Source organism: Poecilia reticulata, chromosome 10, assembly GCF_904066995.2.
Source record: "Poecilia reticulata chromosome 10, P_reticulata-male-v2, whole genome shotgun sequence".
In the NCBI taxonomy this organism is placed as follows: Eukaryota; Metazoa; Chordata; class Actinopteri; order Cyprinodontiformes; family Poeciliidae; genus Poecilia; species Poecilia reticulata.
The window spans coordinates 2,070,054-2,092,359 of record NC_088839.1 but is presented as its reverse complement, the minus strand read 5'-3'; positions in this window follow the sequence as shown (position 1 = coordinate 2,092,359).

Genomic DNA, 22,306 nt, shown 5'->3' with positions numbered 1-22,306 from the left:
AGCTCATAACCGGCGACCCGTCAGAACCGAACACGGTAAAAAGCTCAACCGGAATCCGAACCGCTCCTAGAACTGCGGGAGGTTCAAACTCCGCTCATTCAGTTTTAGCTTACAGAAAAAGCGCCGAACAAAAGCAAACTGACCAATAAGATTTAAGCTTTGGGTGCCCTTTGACCCCCACAGACTCAGATGTGCGCTACGTACAAGATGTTTTGACGCATAATATATATTTTTTCTCCACAATTTTGTTAATTGTAAAGAGGGTTCGATAATTAAAATTTCAGAAATTATTTTTTTTTTTTACTTCAAGTTAAAAAACAGACCTAAGAGCTGCTCCCACTCTAAGGTCGGCAGAGGAAGCAGCAGGCGCTGCTGCCCTCCGATAACATCCTGCAGGCTCATGTTCTGAACTTTAACCGTAGAAGAGTTTTATGCATAACATTTACATTTTAAATTTTTTTATAATTAGCTTTTTTTAAAATTCTGAATATAAACAAATTTTACTACTTCAATGTAAAAATATTAAATAATTTATTTGGCAATGCTCCCTAATGAGAATGGCTATTTTTAGAACGTGCCCGGCGGGCGACTGACCAGGGGCCCCCGGCACCGCGTTGGTGGCCCCTGGTCTAGACAGTTCTCTAAGTGCACCTTAGATGAGTATGACAATATTGAAAGATTAGCATTTTTGTTTGACTTTTTAATTCATTTAAAATGTTCTCATTTATTGCTCCTCTGTTTTTCTTTTCCAATGTTATAAATCTGTGATGAAACTCTTTGAATGAGCTCAGCACAATTATAGAGAGTTGCTATGACTGAGCATTTAGCTTTGGTGCTTCACAAGATAGATAGATAGTGTTAAGAAATAAAATATTATTTACCTTCTTCTTACTCGTTATATATTTCTAATCGGGCTGAGTTCAGATCCATATGTACAAAAACTGAAACCAAATGACGACACACAAAGACACCGACATCGCAGCTCAAATACAATCAAACAACCAGGGGTGAAAGTAGTTTTAAATTCTTGGGGGTACTATGACAATAATAACAATAATAATTATATATATTGCTTCTTTGTGTGCTTTGGAGTTTCTGTGCTAATTAATTTTTTTTTGCAAAGTGATAAAAGCTGGTAGCTCTTGAATTGCTACAAAATAAATCTGTATTTCCTCATTCAGCCCACTGGCTGCAATGTTGACACCTTGAGATGCCATGAGACCTAAATCCTGAACATCATGGCATGGAGTGCATCCCAGTTTTCCATGTCTGGCATATAACCATTCATTTTAGCTTTTAAACTGGTTCTATTGATCCTGTGTCCAGACAGAGGGATAATCAGTAGACTAGCATCATGACCTGTTTGTTCTGAAGATCCTCAGACCAGATGATGGACTGGATTTTATTTCAATGTCATTTGTCAATGTTAGAGCCTCATTTTCAACAGTGGAGCTATAAAGGTTGAAAAAGGTTATTATTTTGGAGAAAATCTCATCAACATCAATATTTCCACTAAATAAGAGGAAAAAACTAATTTGTTTGATAGAGGAAAAGCCTCTCAGACTCTGAGCCCGACAGCAACAAACAATTTTTTTAGACAATTAATTAAATTTCACATAATTATCGCGGTAGAAGCCATTTGTTTGTTAAATACTTAATGAAACATATTTACCGTGTTTGATGTTTGTTGTAAATGACTTGTACTCACAAAGAACGAGGTAATTAGTCCAAGTTTGTCGTTTTTGAATGTTCAGAAACTACAGCGGCTGTGATGAGCCAAGACAAAGGTAAAAGAAGGTAAAACAACCTGAACAGGTGATCAACTCAAAACCACTCGCACATTTGTCCTGTCTCTTTCTCTCTCTTTCTCTGTCATTTAAGCACACAAGTTGCCATGGCAACTCCTGCACACTCCAAACCGACCAGAGATTACGTTAAAAACATAACATTCAGTCCGTTACGATATTAGGTTGTTACGGCCCAAGGCCTTTTCCTCTGGGTTTCTGACATCCATGTCTTTGGACTCTTAATTGGTGCTGATTGGCAGCTGGCCAGTGTCTCCACATGACGATCCACCTTAAGACGCATCACTTCCTCTGACTGGGAAGCTCATTCTTTCTGTCTCGCTGCCACTCTCTCCCCTTTCTCCCTTTCTTTCCCAACCAGTTATGATTTTTGTTAAATAAATTCCCTTTTAAGTTATCTCTTGCGTTGCTTCCCTTTCATTTGTTATGGTTTAAGAGTCAGACCATAATCATAACAAATTGGGGGCTCGTTCAAATTTATGTTAGTTAGTTGGTAAACATTGTTTGTTAATTTAACTGGGAAGCTAGTGTGGGAATCTTGAGTTTAGTTTTGGGGGAAATTATTTTTTTCTCTGGTTTGTGGTAAGTTGCTTGCTTTCATCTCATCTGATGAGTTGATTGTTGACTGATTTGTGCAAGTCATTATGTCTGATCTGAACTGATTCCCTTGTAGGCCTCAGCGTGTCTCCCCTTTGGGATTCATGTGCTCAAAAACAGTAGCGTGAGATCATATGGTTGGAGCAGTTGTCTCGGGGGCACAGCCATAGTGTTGGGGGGGGTTGCCCATTTTTTTGGTCGCCTTTTCCACTCTATTGGTATTAAGTGTGTAAATACCCACCGTCCCTGATCTCTGAAGACTGACCATATGATGACCATAACAAGGTTTGCAGGCTTGATATTTATTTTGCGATTATTAATAAGCCTCTCATGAACACATCAATGGTTGATTGTGAACAAAGTTAATGTTAAACTCCTGCTCTTATTTTAATAATGGAACCGAAATGCACAGAATTGAGCAACACCTTGTTGAAACAATAATCACTGAGATTATTATTGTTGTTGGGTCATTAATTTGAACATGTTTTGTTGATATTTTTGTTGTTGTTGTTCTTTAATAAAGTTACGAACGTTTTTCAGCGTCGACGGAGTTCAGTTTGTCACCTGATGCTGAGATCGACTCAAAACCTTCCGAGATCGTCGTGTTGCACCGCTGCTCTAGCAAAGCACGAACAGTTCAGAAACAATATGAAATGGGCAAAAAGTTATTTATTAACTGATTAAGTCGTGTTTTATATCGTTCTTGAAAAACTAATCAGTCACAGCTGATCAGTGAACACATTGATTTTTTTACAGCAGACAGCCGCTCCTCTCTCTTGCAGGTACTGATACCCCCACTAAATCTTATAGGGGTACGCAGTGCCCTGCCGTACCCCCTTACTTTCACCCCTGCAAACAACATTTAATAAACATTGGAGAACATAAAACTGACACAATGCATCATAGAAAAGACAAAGCGATCAACACACATAGTTACCTGCCATATACAATCTGCTTGAACAAAGGAAAAACTGCAAAGGCCGGCATCTACAGAAACCCTTTCGCCTTCTCTTCCTGCTGTCCTAGCTCAAACCGCTAGCTTTTCTTCTTCAGGGCGTTCCTTCCTCATTACCATATGTAAAACAGGAGTGTGCCTCTAGCGGTCTGGAAGATGATTTACAACCGAAGCTGTTCTGTGTCTGGAGACGGGGCATTTTGAGTACTTTGGAGAAGACATATTTATTACCCTCTTTTTGGGAGATTGTGGGTCACAGAGGGGCTGAGGGCAACAATTTGACCCTGTAGATATGAATTAACCAGAAATCTACTGACCAAGTTATTTTCATTCAACTGGTGGTGCTATATTCAAAAGGTATATTCTACTAATCAGAATAAATTGATTGAAGGATGGATCTAAATTTAATTTAAGTTTTAGACCATAATTAAGCTAATAATTTCAACAATAGATAGATAGATAGATGACTTAAGACATAAAATTAGACTTGAAACTGAGAGACCCTTCTGCATTCCACCTGTCCAAGATATACCACAACTCTTAGCCAATGACTGCCGGGTATGGGCCCAGAACATGGCAGGAGTGGACAATTTGCAGCCAATGAGTTTTGCTAATTTTAAAAAACCTGCACATCATAAGGGGTGTGACTCAAGTAAAAATATACAAAGTTTAAAAGAACAAATTCATCTCTCATCTGCTAGCATTGACATTATTGTTGAAATTATGTTTCATGGCTTCATTTTGTTTACATTTTCTGAGATTTTTCAGGACTTGATTAGTTGTAACTATAGACTTTACTTGAGAAATATATATTTTAGATGTAAAAACAATATAGTAATAATACTGTGGGTTGTTTAATTTTTATAAATTTTAATGAAATATTGTCATACGAATGTCGTCATGCTGTTCATGTTGCAATGTATTCTGGGTAAATGATGTCTAAAAGGTCCAATTGAGCTGGTTCTGTCCAGCCAAAACTACGGTGGCCGACAGGTGCAAACGCGCAGCAACGGAGAAAAGATGCAAACAAAAAGTGCTGAAAACGGAAGTGCTCCAGACCACTAGGGGGAGTCTAACAAAAAACAGCTGTGTCCGAATTTAGGCTCTGCATCCTTTAAAGCAGGTGTTCAGAAAAGCAGCAATGGCTTCAAAATAATTTTTGTTGTATTACACTTAAAATTACACAAAATGATTTTTTACAATGTTTTTAGGCGAGAATGTAGATATATAGATCTCAAATATCTGCTCGGTCCATCAATAAATCACTTAATTGCAATATTGCTCCGACGATTTCGGAGCTGTCTGCTCCCGCTGCATTAACAGCAGCTCCCCTCGCCAGCTGTCAGCTGGCCGGGAGCTCCAGGTTCGGTTCACCGAGAGAGAACGCATGTCTCCCGGCAAATCATTAGAAAAACTCCCGATAGTTTTCCCCATGAGTGGAGGTGGAACACAGATATTAAGTCTGGTAATAGCTGTAAATATTTTTTGGTTCACTAAAGTATTTTATTCCTGAGCAAATGGGCTTGACTGATTAAAGCTAAGCCAGTTTTATTTAACTGTAATGTCTTACTACCTGAGATCTAGAGAGCATTTGAAAATGAATAATATCCCATGTATACATTAAACATTTTAGAATCAGGCAGATTTCCTTTTTACTATGAAACAACCTTTATTACAAAAGGTGAAGAATAATACAGAAATAAAGAGTAAAACAAACAACTTTGAGTCCGTTTTTTTCCTTCTGCGCTCTGTGCTTCACGTTGTCAAGGTTGCTAAGCAACATAACGCGGAGATGGAGGCGAGGCAGCTAGCCGGAGGCTAGGCAGCTAGCCTCCAGGCAGCTAGCCGGAGGCTAGGCAGCTAGCCGGAGGCTACAGCTTCTCTTCTGGTTGTCCATATTCGTGGCCTTCGAAGGACCCGTCTTCTGTAGACCGGGCCGTTTCTCAGACATAATAAAAGGACAGACGCCTAATGTACGCTCTCGTCTTATCAATACATATTTATATAAATATATAAACATAAATAAATCATTAATACTGAATAATATACATTAGGCTATACATGTTTATGCACACACACGTCTATATATATATATATATATATATATATATATATATATATATATATATATATATATATATATATATATATATATATATATATATATATATATATATATAAATAATATAAATAATATAGCTGACTGTATAGCTCAATAGGTAAGTCACCAGTCTTCCACCCGGGAGACCCGGGTTCGAGGCCAGGCTGGGGGCTGGGGCGAAAAGTTACAACGGTGACATTGAGCTGTCAGTGTGGGTCCTTAGGCAAGACCCTTGGAGCTATATAGCCTACCTCATACCATGAGAGACACAAATAAGCACGACATGCCGGCTCAGACGTCGCCCGGTCAAACAAGGTCTGCGTCAGGTGCGTCACCCTGATGAAAAGTGGGCTACTGGAACAAGACGGAAATGGGCGAGAGGTGAAAACATGGATCTGTTGGAATGCTACTACTCAAGTAATCCTAGTCAGAGGGGCTACATGCAAAGACTGTGGGAGGAATGGTTAGCTCGACATCCCCAGTCAACACTAACTGCCAAACAACTAGTAGCTCAGTGTTCCAACATCCGCAAACGGCAACTGCTGTCACAACTTGAGATTGACGAGGTACGACACAAGTGCTACGGGAAGGAGCCAGGATGCCAGGTCAGAAGGGAGTCAACTACAACTCCCCACCCAGAGACTGGGTATGTAGCCCCAGTAATGAACGAACCATCTGAGCTGAACGAGGCAGCAACTGACCTGAGAGAGAGAATCATGGCCCGAATGAACACCAGACGACCCCGACGCCAATTACAACGGCTGAGTGAAGTACCATCAGAAAGTCTCATTGAAGATGTGAATGCAGCATTGAGAACGATCCCTACCAACACCATAACAGAAACCAATGAGCTGATATACAACTCAGCATCAGTGATCCTTGAGATGCTTGGTTATAAGAGCAACCATGACACCCAATACCCACCATGGAAAAGACGGTTAGAGGCTAAGATCAAGATCACAAGGAGGGAAGTGAGTCAACTGTCAGAGCTCCAAAGGGGTGCAATGAAAAGATCAGTACCCAAGAAGTACAGCCAGATGCCCATACCTGAAGCACTCGAAACTGCCAAACAAAGGCTCCAAGCCTTGGCCAGCCGCCTAAAGAGATACACGAGAGAGAATGAAGCCAGGAGGATTAACCGGCTCTTCGCCACCCAACCAGCCAAAGTGTACTCTCAATGGCAGGGTAATAACAACAGAGCAGACCCACCCAGGCTGGAGACTGAACAATACTGGAAAGGCATATGGGAAAGGGAGGCGTCCCACAACAGCAATGCACAGTGGCTAACCTCTCTACGAGAGGACCACAGCAACCTCCCGGAACAAGCCCCGGTAACCATCACTGTGGCAGATGTCCAAGACAGAGTCTCGGGTATGAAAAACTGGACAGCACCAGGACCTGACATGATCCATGCCTACTGGCTTAAGAAACTCACTGCCCTCCATGAGCGACTGGCAGCTCAACTGAACCAGCTGCTACAAAATGGGACTCACCCTGAATGGTTAACTGAAGGGCGCACAATCCTGATACAGAAGGATCCCTCGAAGGGTTCAGTCCCATCCAACTATCGGCCAATAACCTGTCTCTCTACAACATGGAAGCTCATGTCAGGCATCATAGCGGCTAAGATAAGCGGGCACATGGATAAATACATGAGCAAGGCACAGAAGGGCATAGGCATAAATAGCAGAGGAGCCAAACACCAACTCCTTGTAGACCACACAGTCGCCCGAGACTGCAAAACCCGACACACCAACCTGTGTACCGCTTGGATTGATTACAAGAAAGCCTATGACTCAATGCCACACACTTGGATCATTGAATGCTTAGAGATGTACAACATCAATAGGACTCTAAGAGCCTTCATTGCAAACTCGATGGGGCTGTGGAAAACCACCCTTGAAGCCAACTGCAAACCACTTGCACAAGTGTCCATCAAATGTGGCATATACCAAGGAGATGCTCTGTCCCCACTGCTGTTCTGCATAGGCCTGAACCCTCTCAGCCAAATCATCAACAAGACTGGCTACATCAGTCACCTCCTCTACATGGATGACATCAAGCTGTACGCCAAGAGCGAGACATCGACTCACTGATCCACACCACCAGGATCTACAGCACTGACATTGGGATGTCATTCGGACTAGAGAAGTGTGGTCGGATGGTTACAAAGAGAGGGAAGGTCGCCCACACAGAAGGGGTCTCACTCCCAGAAGGAACAATAGCAGACATAGAGCACAGCTACAAGTACCTGGGAATACCACAAGCAAATGGCAACCTCAATGAGGTCACAAGGAAAGGAGCCACAGCCAAATACCTCCAACGAATAAGGCAAGTCCTGAGAAGCCAGCTCAATGGCAAGAACAAGATCCGTGCAATAAACAGCTATGCCTTACCAGTAATCAGATACCCTGCCGGAATAATTAGCTGGCCAATGGAAGAGATGAAGGCCACGGATGTTAAGACTAGGAAGCTACTAACCATGCATGGAGGATTCCACCCCAAATCCAGCACCCTGAGACTGTACACGAGCCGTAAGGAAGGAGGCAGAGGACTAGTGAGTGTGAGAGCCACTGTCCAGGATGAAACATCCAAGATCCATAAATACATCAAGGACAAAGCCTCAACGGACGATGTGCTCAGCGAATGTCTCAGGCAATGGGGAACAGAAGACAAGGTGCTGGAAGTACCATCATGGGAGGACAAGCCCCTACATGGGATGTACCACCGACAAATAACTGAAGTGGCTGATGTCAGGAAAACCTACCAATGGCTGGAGAAAGCTGGACTCAAGGACAGCACAGAGGCTCTCATCCTGGCCGCCCAGGAACAGGCCCTAAACACCAGAGCAATAGAGGCTCAGATCTACCACACCAGAGAAGACCCAAGGTGTAGGTTGTGCAAGGAGGCCCCTGAGACAGTCCAGCACATAATAGCAGGGTGCAAGATGCTGGCAGGGAAATCGTACATGGAACGACATAACCAAGTGGCAGGCATAGTATACAGGAACATCTGTGCAGAATATGGACTGGAAGCCCCGAGATCAAAGTGGGGAACACCCCCAAAAGTGGTGGAGAATGACCGAGCTAAGATCCTGTGGGACTTCCAGATCCAGACAGACAAAATGGTAATGATGAACCAACCGGACATTGTGGTGGTGGATAAAGAACAGAGGAAAGCCGTTGTGGTGGATGTAGCAATACCAAGTGATTACAACATCAGGAAAAAGGAGCATGAGAAATTGGAGAAGTACCAGGGCCTCAGGGAGGAACTGGAAAAGACCTGGAAGGTGAAGACCACAGTGGTGCCTGTGGTCATCGGGGCCCTCGGGGCAGTCACCCCCAAACTGGAGCAGTGGCTACAACAGATCCCAGGAACAACATCAGACATCTCAGTCCAGAAATGTGCAGTTCTAGGCACAGCCAAGATACTGCGCAGAACCCTCAAGCTCCCAGGCCTCTGGTAGAGGACCCGAGCTCAGAGGATGAAACAGACCACCCGAGGAGGGTGAGAAGGGAATTTTTATTTTATTTATATATATATATATATGTGTGTTTTCCAGCCTTCGAGTTCTGGCTTCAGAGAGATTCAGCAGCTGCAGTGAATCCGTCTCTCTCCTTAAAGACATTTCTTCTTCTTCCTCACGTCGTAGGAAACCTTCAAAACAAAAACGGGAGATTTTCGAGTTATCTTACGTTGACAGAGTTAAATAATTAAATAATAGCCATTACCACCTGTGTAAACTTTGCTGGTGAATGTGAACATTATTTTTATAATACTGTTTAATTTCTATAGTAGGCTCTTGTACCAGATAATCTAAATGTTGGAGAATGACTGAAACATTTGAAGATTTACAGAATCTCTGTTAGCTTTCAGAGCGGGGCTGAACACCAAGCGCTACAGCTAGCATTAGCTGGTGTTTCGCCAGTGGACATAAATACAGTATAGTAATATTCTAATCACAAAAAATACACAGTAATATGTCCATCTTACTTGCGAAAAGTCTGTCGAGCCCTCACGTCAGTAGTCCGTCGATCCGATCAACAAATTCCGCAGTGCTGAGACATCTGCTGCTGTTTCGGTTGAGCAAAGCAGGAGGGACGACCGCTCCAAGAGCGCATTTCCGCCGGATCGGGGGGTCTACTCTTTTATTATGTCTATGCTTCAAAGGATCAGTTTCTCAGGGCCCTTCAAAGAATCCAGAGCCTAAATTCGGACACAGCTGTTTTTTGTTAGACTCCCCCTAGTGGTCTGGAGCACTTCCGTTTTCAGCACTTTTTGTTTGCGTCCCTTTTTTTGTTTGCTGCATTTGCTTTTTGTTTGCATCTTTTCTCTGTTGCTGCGCGTTTGCACCTGTCGGCCACCGTACAAAACAATGAATAACATTATTTAGCTTTTTTCATTTGAACTGGAGCTCTTTGAAATCGATTAGAATGTAGAAATCACAAGAGGTGATGAAGATGAGGACCAAACGGAGGAAGAGGACAGAGTTGGCCGTAGGAGCTGGTGTTTGCTGCTTCTGCTGCCTTCAGCTTCATAAATGAAACAACTTCATAAATGTAAACACGGGGCTAAAACGGCCCTTTAGCTCCGTGTTTGGTCTGATAACAGCTGTATAGGGTTTGGTCTTAGTCAGGTCAGATCAATCCAGATTCACCTATCACAATGTGATAAACAACTCAGGTAAAGTTAGTCTTCCTGTGTCTGTAGATTCCAGTACAGAATGGACCTAATGATGTCATCAACCCAGCAGGTTTAAAATGGTGACCTCCATCAGTTAAACATAAAACAAAAGATATATATTTTTGAAGTAATTATGAGTTTGGCGTATCACAAACAGCAATTTTTTTAATAGGAAAATTACAACAAATTTAGGCCAACATGTTCAACTAATCCTGGATCACTTTAATATAATGAATTACAGTGACAGCTCAAACAATGTTCTTCTTGCTTTCAGTAAACATTCATTTGTTCACTGAAGTCCCTTATGAGGTTCTTTGTTTTGTGTGCAGAACTTTATTTACTTTTCATAAATCAGCATTACTAAAAACACAAAGTACAAATATTTATTCACAATGTAAATAGTAATCAAAATCATCTCAGGGCTTATCCTGATATTATTAAATAATTCATGTCATGATGTAAATGAAATGAGGATCTACAGTATTAAGTTGTCATTCATGGCCTCTCGCATTTAAAGCTACAGCTCAAGATTAGTTTCATAAATCTGCAGATTAAACTCAAAAGATAATCTCTCAGCTCAAAAAGATCCTATCACAGAATTCCCTCATGCCCAAACATTTAATAATACAAGTTATTCAAAAGAATTAAATAAAAATCATGGATTTTATTTAATGTGCAACATAGAAAAAATGTCTACAACTGCTACTACACAGAAAAGCAGATATGGTTCAACATTCTCTATACTTTCATGGACCTTGTCAGATACACTGTTACTGTTTATGGTTCTGTGATCGCTTATATACAGATCCATTCAAAAAATTAGAACATTTATTAAGTACATTTATTTAAGGAATTTTATCACAAAGTGAAACACAAAATATAGAATACTTGTTTGAAACCCTTTATTTCTGTTAACCATGATGATTTTTCCACTCACATGTGATGAAAATATCACATTTCAAATTAACATATCAGATCAGACCAATAAAAAAACTCATTTTAAAAATAGAAATGACTCAATGCAGTCAACTGGCTAAAATACGGAGATGTCTAAAGAAAAACAAGAGCTCAGGTATCAATTCATTTCATCATTTTGCACTCAAATCAAGGATTATTGTGATGTTATGGTGTCAACCGTGGTAATAATAAACAAAGTCTGTGGACAGTTCCAGACTGTGATCCATGATTAGCAGATTTATCATTTCCAGTGACCCAAATAAACCCAGCAATCAATTTTTGTTTAAATTGCAAACCTGCTCCTGTTCCTCCTCTTCATGTCTTTCTTTATTAATCTGCCATTCATGCCTGATTCAGTCAGGAAGAGGCTCTTATGATTCTATTAGAAGGGTTTTCATTATGATAATGGTGGATTAGGTAACCAGGGGATCAGATGGGATGTTTCTGAGTGTTTGTGCCGCTTTGCAGCCCTACAACAGAAAGGACATACGCACATGCACTGGTATTGTAATTTGTAATCGTGTGTGTGTGTGTGTGTGTTTGTGTGTGTGTGTGGGTGTGATCAGAAGTCTAAGCATATGTGAATGCATGTTCCATCTGTTTTTTTACCCTTTATTTTTTTGGTGGCTCAGTGGGGAAAACAACACTTGGTTAACATCTTGCCCTACAGCTAATGTTATTAGTACTCACTCAACAAACTTTGTTAATATTCATATTATTATTATTTTTACTAGTACTATTATTATTGCGGTTAGGCAGAGATTTAAAGCAAGCAGAGGATGGATCAGATTGAAGTCAGTGAAATAACCACATTCAGTTCAAACAAGCAGCATTTTTCTGTTTTGCCCTCATCCCTGGTCATGGATCTTCCTGCTGTTCCATTACCGTCCTCAACAAAATTAGGAGCTGCTGCTCCTTCCATATTATCTTCTCACTTGTCTTTCTTTAGATGTTAGGTGACTAAATCAGAACAAAGCAGCAGGATCAAATAGTGTTAGTCTCAGTCCTGAATGCCTGTGTGGCCAGAAACACGTCTTCAACTTTAACTTGACCCAGGAGAAGCTTCTTGTATTGCAAAGAAAGCTAAGCCATCAGATATCAATGGTTGTAGAAAGTAGAGGCTTAACAATTGCCTGACATCCCACATCAAGAAGTGGAGACACTCCTTTAGGCCTCCCCAAGAAAGTGAGCAAGCACCTTTTAGGACCACTTGTCTTATCACTAAGATGTGGGAGTTGAAGACACCATTATACACAACTTCAACAAATACATAGACATACTGTAGACAGACTTGGTTGTCATTTAATTGTACATTTGAGTGAATTTTCATTGCAAGGCTCCACTAATAAAATAAAACAAGGAAGTAACACTAAAAAGTACCAATATACTTCTATACAATGAAAAGCTTTATGGGACTTTAGTATCCTTATGGCATGAGGGATGAAGCTGTTGTGGAATCTGATCTGCTTTTGAAGCTGCTGAACTTTTTCCCAGAGAGCATCAGGGAGAACAAATCCTGCTGAGGGTGGAAGGATCTGAGCCCTGGACAGGCAGTGACTGTGAGCGCTGCGAAGGATGGAAGGAAGCTCAGTCCTGATGATTCTCTCAGCCGTCCTCACCACTCTCTCTACACTTTGCCAGTCAGAGGTGTTAGAAGCTCCAAACCATACAGAGATGCTACTGGACAGTATACTCTCTGTTGTTCCTCTGTAGAAAGTGGTGAGGATGGGAGGGAGAAGGTTTGATCTTCTCATCCGACATAAAAAGTGAAGACGTTGCTGAGCTTTCTTCACCAGGCCAGAGGTTTGGAGAGAACAGGTCAAAGTGTCAGAGATCTGTATCCCCCGGAATTTAATGTTTCTGACCTGCCCCAAGTCCAGGTCCTCAAATCAACAATTTCTTTTGTTTTATTGACAATACACCGTCATCTGGAGAAAGCAGGGAGCACCGTCAGGCTTTTGAATAGCTTCAGAACACAAAAGTAGAAGCTTAACAATTGCCTGAATCAATAACCACCTGACAGACTGATTACAATTCAGATTAGGTCATTCATTGTTTGGAGCAAGATGCTGCAGATATTAATCTATAAATATGTTGTAATCTTTTCTGCTATCATCTCTTGATGTAGCAGCATCAGAACTAGAGAGTAAAAACAAGTCAACCAGCTGATGAAGAAGTCTGGTTCTGTTCCAGGAAGTGGTCTGGAAACTAGAGCTGAACCAACAGTGCAGAAGACCTCTTCATTATAATTCAGCAAAAAATATCTTCGGTCAGGTTTTCTCAGGATCAGAGCATCTGATTTCCTTTTTAGCTTAAAATATCACTTTTCAGTGTAACTGAATTTGAACCAACTAAAGTTTTAATCATAAGAAACTTTGGTTTTCAGAGGAGGGAAGGTGATCCACAGCAACAGTTCACATTGGCAAATGCGTAGATACCCACACCTGCCAATGACGTCAAGCAAATTATGGAGGGGCTTTCTGTTGCCCCTTCGTCTCTCTCCTCATTACTGTGGTGGTGGTGGTGATGTGGGGCGTGGCATGCCAGGACTGGACAAGTAAAATGGTAAAATAATGTAACAATAAAATAATGTAACAATCATTCCTATGAACTGGGGCCAGTGTTCCACATGTTTATCTCTTTGCACCAACCCTACTGGTACCAACCCAGGAACAATTAAAGTCATTTCTTGTAGAAGGTTTTCATAAAGCTGTTTTCATTTTGTATTTGATCAGAGTACGTATGTGTGTTTTTTGTTTCTATCCTTTTTTTATATGACTGGAAAAATCCGGTCTCTAAGTGGAGCTCATTAATATTAGTAATGGCAGGTCCATTGTCTTGATTGCCTGACCTGAAGCCCCTGCAGCTCACAGTGAGACACATGTTCACTCACACAATAACAGAGAAAAAATCCCGCTCCACTGCTGCAATTACTAAAATTGCTTCCCAGCCTTCGAATTGAGAAATACATCTTAATTCACTCAAATGACATTTTAGTGACACAAGCTTGAGTCATACCAGATTATGGATTATGGATTAAAGTAATCTCACATCTCTCTGTATGGTTGTGTGTGTGTGTGTGTGTGTGTGTGTGTGTGTGTGTGTGTGTGTGTGTGTGTGTGTGTGTGTGTGTGCGTGTGTGTGTGTGTGTGTGTGTGTGTGTGTGTTTGCTTTGCTTGGTACCAATAAAGAAGGGATTTCAGAACAACAGTATTATTATTTTTGCTGATGCTATTACTTGGTAGTCATAAAAAAAGATTGACAACCTGCTCCTGAAAATGATAGTCAAACTAATCTCTTGAGATTAGCGCTCACCAACTATGCTCAGTCCAGTTTTCATTGTTCATTTTCCTTAAAGAGAAGGGTTTTATTCTGGAGCAGATCTCTGTTAGCATGCCTCTAGTAAGGAAGGGGCTTAATACTCCCCCTCCATTCCTGTGCCAACAATGGGATTCCAGAAAGCAGCATTTAGCAAAGTCTTGTCATGACATTTTTCATGCTGCTTCATATCTTAAACTGGGCCATTTCACAAGCAGAATGATTTTGTTTGTGCCTGCGTGTCAACTGGCCTGTAGTTAGAACAATCGATTGTGTTATTGCAATAGCTCAAGTGTTAATTATTGCAACTAATTTTCCTATTTCTAACCATTGTTTGTGCAAGTTTAAGGCAAAGTTATTGTATGGGGGAACAAGAAATTTGGAGTTGGGGTTGGAGTACTGTACTAATTTTATGTTTTTTCACATTTTTCTCAGGATTCAGTTTTTGCCTTCGTTTAAAATATATATATATATATATATTTTGCATCATATCACCTGTCCTGGCTTCTTCAGTGTCTCTTGAATTTGGGCTTTTACACCCACCTGTGTGTTTATCTGAGTTTTCTTGGTCCTTTTCTCTGAACTTACCTGCCGTTTAACTGCAAATGATGTCTGAAACCAGTGCAACTTTCAAACAGCAAAAACAATCTCCAGATCTAACAGAAAGCTGAACCTTTACATTGTTCTCTGCTGTCCTTCATTAGTTAAATTGAGACAGACACCAAGTCTAATAATTAGCTGTTCACTTCCTTTGGTGTCAAAGCTGTGGTTGTCTAGCTTGTCTTTGGTCAAGCCAGATGTACAACTTAAACAATAATAAAGCTGTAAACAGTCATTTTGATCTTGAAGCTGGTAACAAGCTTCAAGATTAAATTCGTGTGAATGCTTTAATGACTGCCCCAGGCCGAAAAAATGTACTATAAAAAACTATTCTACTAGAAGAAAGAACTAACATATGGGTAATTAGATTTCTAAGTTATTCTTAGCTTAAATATGAGATCAATTACAGATCACCTGTAGAGGTGGTATATGTGAACCAATAATTATCCTTCCTACCACAGGGGCAAAAGCACCTGCGATAAAAGGAATAACAAAATACCATTAGTGTTTATTAGCAGATTTACCTGAAGAAAAAAGGAGAACACTACAAGACAAAAACTCCAATTAAACACCATCAAACATCACATATCTACAAACAAATTAATGCCATATTGTTGCATAATTCTTCAAAATATTATGATGCACCCTTATGATGCAACATAATAAGGGTGCATCAAGGGTGCATCAGTGTTTCATTTGAAACACTGATATTGTTTCAAATGAATAAACAATATCAGTGTTGGGACATAATGGCCTTTTCTTTATATCGGTAGTTATTGATAAGTACCTAATGATATTTAATAATAAATTTAATTGATTTATGATCAGGAACCAATAGCCAAACACTTTCAGTCTACTTGGATATTTGTTCTACAGGTATCATCCTAATTACAGAGCAATGAATGAAAAATATCAATCTGAGCATCGGTGTTCTCAGTCAGCGACCATCACACAGAAATAATGAACAAAAATAGCTTCTCTTTAAATCACAACTGAATTTCTTAATGAAAGCCCAAACCTTACAGCCAGGGCCGGTGTTCTGACTATCTCGTGGTAATGCGCATGCACACATCGATGTTACGTTTCTTATAAATTCATCATACCTGTAGAAGTTTCATTTTGTGTGTTTTATTTCTCAGAGGTTTACGGTAAATTAAAAAAAAAAAAAAATTAAATAAGAAAAATGTAGTTATTTCCACACAGTGTCCAGAAAGAGGTGTTGTTCCGCTTGTAGCCTAACAGCTTCGGTCAGCATCCAGTGTTCATGAGCTTTTGTTAGGACATATTCCGTGCAGTTTTCTAAAGTATTAAAATATTAAAAAGGTAGATTAACTGTAGGGACAAAATATCCCAACCAAATTTGTAGTCAAACAGTATGTGTCAGGGTCTGTGTTTTTCCCTCTTTTATTTTGTTAGTTTGTTTTCTTTGTTTCTGGGTTTGAGTTTTTATTGTTGTTGGAACCGTCATTCCTCATGGCGTCCACCAGATGTCACCAACATGCAGAGCCCCTGGGAAGCTGCTGGGTTCAACCCGTGCTCACACCTGCAGCTCGTTTGGAGGGCGTGGATTGTGGATATAAGCAGCAGCTCCTCTTCTTCTCATCGCCTGAGTGTTTGCTTACCTCGGTAACTAATCGTTCCAGAGAAAGGCCCTCTGTGCTCTGCTCTACCTCCTCGTTGTTCCCGTGTGTTCAGTCCTTCCCGGGTTCTGAGTGAGTCTGTTTCCCTGCTGCTGTGGATCACCTACCTCCTGTGTCCTCCCTCGACGCTGTCGGTGTTACCGGCCAGACGCCACTCCTCGTGTGTTCACCTACTCTGTTCGTCGATCCTTCTCCGGTGGATTCCCCTTCGGGGCGTTCCGGGTCTGGAGACCCAAGCCCGAACCCAACCGGAGAAAAGAATACTACTGAACCAAAGTCAAGCCGCTCCTGCAACCGTTCACAACCTGTCCGCTCTCCAAGAATCATACAAACCTACGCTCTACTCAAGTCTTCCTCACCTTCCTACCAAGTAAGCATTTCCTGCCTTGTTCCTGGAAAACATTCACCTTGCCGTTTCTGATCTTGTCTCCTGTTGGCGGTAAGACGACCCGGTCCTCCATTCCAGTTTTCATTCCCTTTCCTGACTTCAATAAATCATCATTGTACATTTATCCGTCTCTTCTGGTTGTGTTCTTGTTCGTGGGTTTGAAAATTGAGCACCAACATGACAGTATTTGTAGTAATAGTGATGCTAAGTGGGACTAATGTCTTATTTACAGTATGGTAACGATATTGGAAACGGCAAGTCATTTATGTTTGATTAACATAGCAGCTTAAATAAAATTTACTGTAAACTGAGGGAAAAAAAACACACAAATGAAACTTCTACATGTATGACGGATTTATAAGAAATCTGAGTAAGCGGTATGTGGTGTAAAATTGATGTGTGCATGCGCATTACCATAAGGTGTAGACTTATTTTTTTTTTGTCATTGCACAAAGAAACATAAGTAAAGTTGGCAATGAAATGTCATCGCTTGGCCACCGGAGCGCACACAAAAACACGTGTGCCTATAAATATATATTGGCACACTTATGATATAACCACAAAGTAAATTAACATAATTCGGAGTATAAGCCCAGTGTTGATTTAACTCCCACAGAGTTGATAACACTTTGAAGAGTGTGGACTATATAAACACTGAAAGAGTTAAATTAACACTGGGCTTTTTGCCGTGTGCTGCTGACGATCTCCACTGCTTTGTCGTTGATGAGTAGTGGTATGTGTTTGTTTGGGTTGTGACCTCCTGAAGTCAATTATCTCTTTTGTCTTGTCGACCTTCAGGAGCAGGTTGTTTATTCTGCACCAGTCACAAGATGTTGTACCTCTTTTCTGTAGTTCACTTCGTTGTCGTCTGAGTCCCATAATTGTTGTGTCGTCTGCATATTTCATGATGTGGATGGTATTAAACCCGGGACGACAGTCGTGAGTCATCAGGGTAAACGGCAGAGGGCTCAGGACACAGCCCTGTGGGGAGCCAGTGTTTCAACAAATGACATTGGAGGTGTTATTACCCACAAGGACAGACTGAGTTCTGTCGGTGAGGAAGTCCAGCAGCCAGTTACACAGTGGAGAATGAAATGTTAGGTATGCTGGATTTACAGGTATGACAACACTGGCCTAAGCCTCCATGGGGCCCTAAGCGAAATTTGGTTATGGGGCCCTCTAGTTCTAACAATGTGGGCTGGCTGCAATCAGCAGTCCGATCATTATATCATTCACACTCCTGCTATAAACTTATTGCATCTCTGGCAGTGCTGTTTACATTATACACATGTATAATAGGATACATTTATTGGCCAACTGACCAGTTGATTTCTGGGTGCCGATTTCCTTAATTTTGGGGTATCGTGATTGGCCGATATTTACATGTGAAACACATCTTATCTTCATCAGAAAAGGTTTATAAATCAGCCTTTGTCCTCTTCTTCTCTGCAATAAGAGTTTTGACTGACAGACCAGCCCACCAGGTCAGATCTGAACGTTTACAGTTGACAATATTCACACTATTGTTGCTACTCAGTAACTTTCTTACTATATTTAGCGACATTTCAGACAAAAAAAAATTTATATCAGCCAAAATCAAAATGGGCAGGTCAGGCTTTTTAAAGATCGGTAACCAGGGATCGGCTAGAAAACTGCAATCAGTGCAGCCCTACACATACTCATGACATTCTTTGATTAAATAAATTTCTCTTCAGCTTTACTTTAACAGCTAAAAAAATATGTATACCAGGTCAGTCTTTCTCCCCTGAGAATCAGTTCAGTACCGGTACTGGACTGATTCTGAGCCTTCAAATGATTATAACAGAAGTTTCACATAACTTAGAAGTTGATGTAAAAATAATGTTTGTTGTAGCCACAAAATGATTATGCTCAGCAGCAAACAACATATCCCCAACTACAGCATAGAGCAGCTCATCCATGTAGCCTAACAAACATTTTGCTAGACAATGTCAAACATTGAGAAGTTTTAATTATTGTTATCAAACGTTATCAAACTCGGCGTTTTGAAGCCAGAAATACCTCAGAAATATACAGAGCCACCATGAGAATCAACTCATTTAAAGTTTAAACTCAGTTTCACACAAAGACCCTAGCATAAATGTTTGCCTGTTGAACTGGACCAGGTCGCTATCCAACTAGCAGCTTTACTAATCTTCTACATTACATTAAAACAAACCTTTATCTTGGCTTTTTTCTATTCTTCCTCTTTCTTTTCTACCTCCCTGAAAGATGAGTCCTTTTTTGAGACATTGTTTTGTTAACTTAACTTCTGACCGGAGCTTCAGACGTTTGGATGCTCTGCTCACTGCAGCTCATGTTACCGGCGAAGCGTGCGGTACCTACCGCGACCACCAGGGACCCCAAAGAGCAATTAATTTTTTCCTTTTATTCATTAAATAATTTCTACATACATCATCAAATATATATTATTGTAAAAACATATCACTTCATAGTGGAATTGTGTGTTTTTGATATTATAATGACAGAAATTATTACTAAAAATAAAAACTTGGCTCCACGGAGGGGCCCCTTAGTGGCCCTGGGGCCCTACGCAGCTGCTTAGTTTGCTTATGCCTTGGGCTGGCCCTGCTTACAGTTAAAACACCTAATTCAATAAACTGTCCTTAAAGTTTGTTTTCCTATTAAAAAGTTGAAAATGGCAAATGATAGCCAGTCGTGTTTAAATTTTTATATTTTTTTGAAGTATTTTTGCATTTAATGAAACAGTTAGCTATTAGTAGATCTAACATATACTGATTTAAAGTTACATTTTTACTGAAAGGGAAACAAACTGAACTTTTGCAACACACTGTGTTTAAACCTTTGCACTCACATGTATAGACTCTCCCAAATCGTTTTAATGTAGAGAGGCAGACAAGAAGGAATCCATCTCCTTGGCATCTAATTCTCCCTTTAGCGTATTACAGAGATTACCATATTTGTCATGTGAATAAATGCCCGTCCTCCAAGCAGCAGCTAAACCTTCCTACACTTTCCAGCATTACAGCAGGGTATCAACTGTCACTAACATTTTTGAACCCACATTTTCTGAGAGGATTTCCATGTTCAAAGCTAAAAGATGACATCCAAATGACAAAACTTTATTTGACTGGAAAGTGTAATTTCTGAAGAGTTCATTCAAATGCTTTCATTTCTGATATTTGAAAGTGGGAGCAGAAGCCTAAGAATTGGTAGGAGGAGCAGAACTAGATATAGACTTAAAATGAGAACAAAGAACATCTACATGAAAGAAGGTCTGCTTCTTCTTCTGGTCTTCTCCTTGCAGGGATCACCACATCAAGTCATCCCTCCTAACCAGGGTAAAGTAGGGATATGAGACCAACCTGGGCCTCTGACAATTTGCAGTGTTGTTCTGAGGTCAGGAGACAGATAACCAGGCAGTCAAAAGCAGAAGGTGTGTACTAATGTTAACATTATTGCACATCAAAGTCTCATTTGGTCATGTTTTGGACTTTCAACTTACAATAAGGCCTTTTTATTGACATATATTATGCACTTTTTAATATACACTACGTCTTATAGTGACTGAAGGTCAATGTGGGAAGTGAGCATTTAGATGGATGGTTCGTATGGTGATGAGGTGAGAACAGCTCAGTCATATCTTGTTGCAAAATAAAAGAATCACAAAACATTTTTTATATATTTATTTAATACCTACCATAGATTTTGGCCTGTGCATTTTCAAAACCAGCCATCTTTGAAAGATATGTGCCCATGTTTTTGTGAGCATGACTGAATTCAAAGATCTTGCAGTGCATTTACAGCATGGCTTCCTTTTTCATCCAGCAAGGTGCAGCTGGTCTTCCAGTGAGTACCTGGAGCTGATACAGACTTGGCTCAGTGGAGTTTGGTTTTTATGGAGTAAACAGATCACCTTTGGAAGGGAGATAAGTGTATGTGTGTGAAATCACGTCATTGCTAGAATGCCCTGGAGACAGAGAATAAAGATGTCTCTGATAATTCCTCCAATATAAATGAAACTCCATTTATAGATTTTAATGAAATCCTAATTGCCAGTGTAACACACTACTAGTTTTATAGAGACATAAGTAATTGGCAAGGGGACTTGAAATTATTTTATTCTAATATTTATTACTCCCATTTGGCTCCTTTGCAATGGAGTTTAAAATTAGATTCAGGGTGAAAATTATCTAACAAATGATATCATTTGAATGAGCTAATTAGATGGGAAAATATCCTCTGTCTGATAGAGGAGGTTTAACTGTCATGAAAAGATAAATGTAGGAAGTGATGTCAGTTGGAAATGTGTTCGCTGATTTACATGCAGATACAGAAGAAAATCTGCTTAATAGGGAGTCATTTGATAAAGTTGAGGGTGGGTCATCCTCCTAAAATGAACACTAAAATATGTCATTAGATCTTCAATATGGCAGCTTCAGACCATTTTTTATTTACCTTAGAACACAAATGTTTCGCATTCACAAGACCTTTGTGCTGTTTTGTTGGGGTCCTCTCACCTTCCTCCCCTGCAGGGTGTGATTGTCAGGTGCAGCATCCAGCTGGTGTTTATTAGACCTAGTTAAGGAGCAGTATTTAAATGAGTGGATTTCCAAAGACAACGATGGCTAACATTCACAATAACTGGCAAGCATTTAGTGAACTCCTAAAGCATTTTTTCCATAAACTTACCTTTTGCATCCTTTCTTCCTCAGGAGCTTTGACTCCTCAGAGACAAGGCCCTGAGGTGGGCAGAAGCCATGATTTATGAGTATTCCATTCACCATGTTTCTTACACTAAGTTCATTGGCTTATTCAAACAATCATTTAATCCAGGTGTTTGTGTGGAAGAGACAGCTCAAAGACTTTGGAATTTGAAACGGGAACAAATCGGTAGCTGAATTCTTGATTGAGTTTTGCAGGGTAAAATTAAGGGGGCCTTCCAAAATTCTCTCAACGAAAACATAAAGGATGAATTTGCGCATACAGATGAATTAAGGGATTTAGATGAACTTATCGATCTTGCCATTTGTTTAGACAACAGACTCGCCGAAAGAAACAGGCAAAAAGTTCCCCGATCTTAACCAGTCAGGTAAACTCAGAACCCCGCTCTGTCACTTCAGCCCCATTCTACTTCTCCTCCTCAACATGAGCCCATGCAAATAAGCTGAACCCACTTGACACCTGTTGTGTAGTCGCTGTCTTTATTGTAGTTTGTCCTTGTTTACTTGGATGACATCTTAATTTTCTCCCAAAGTTCTA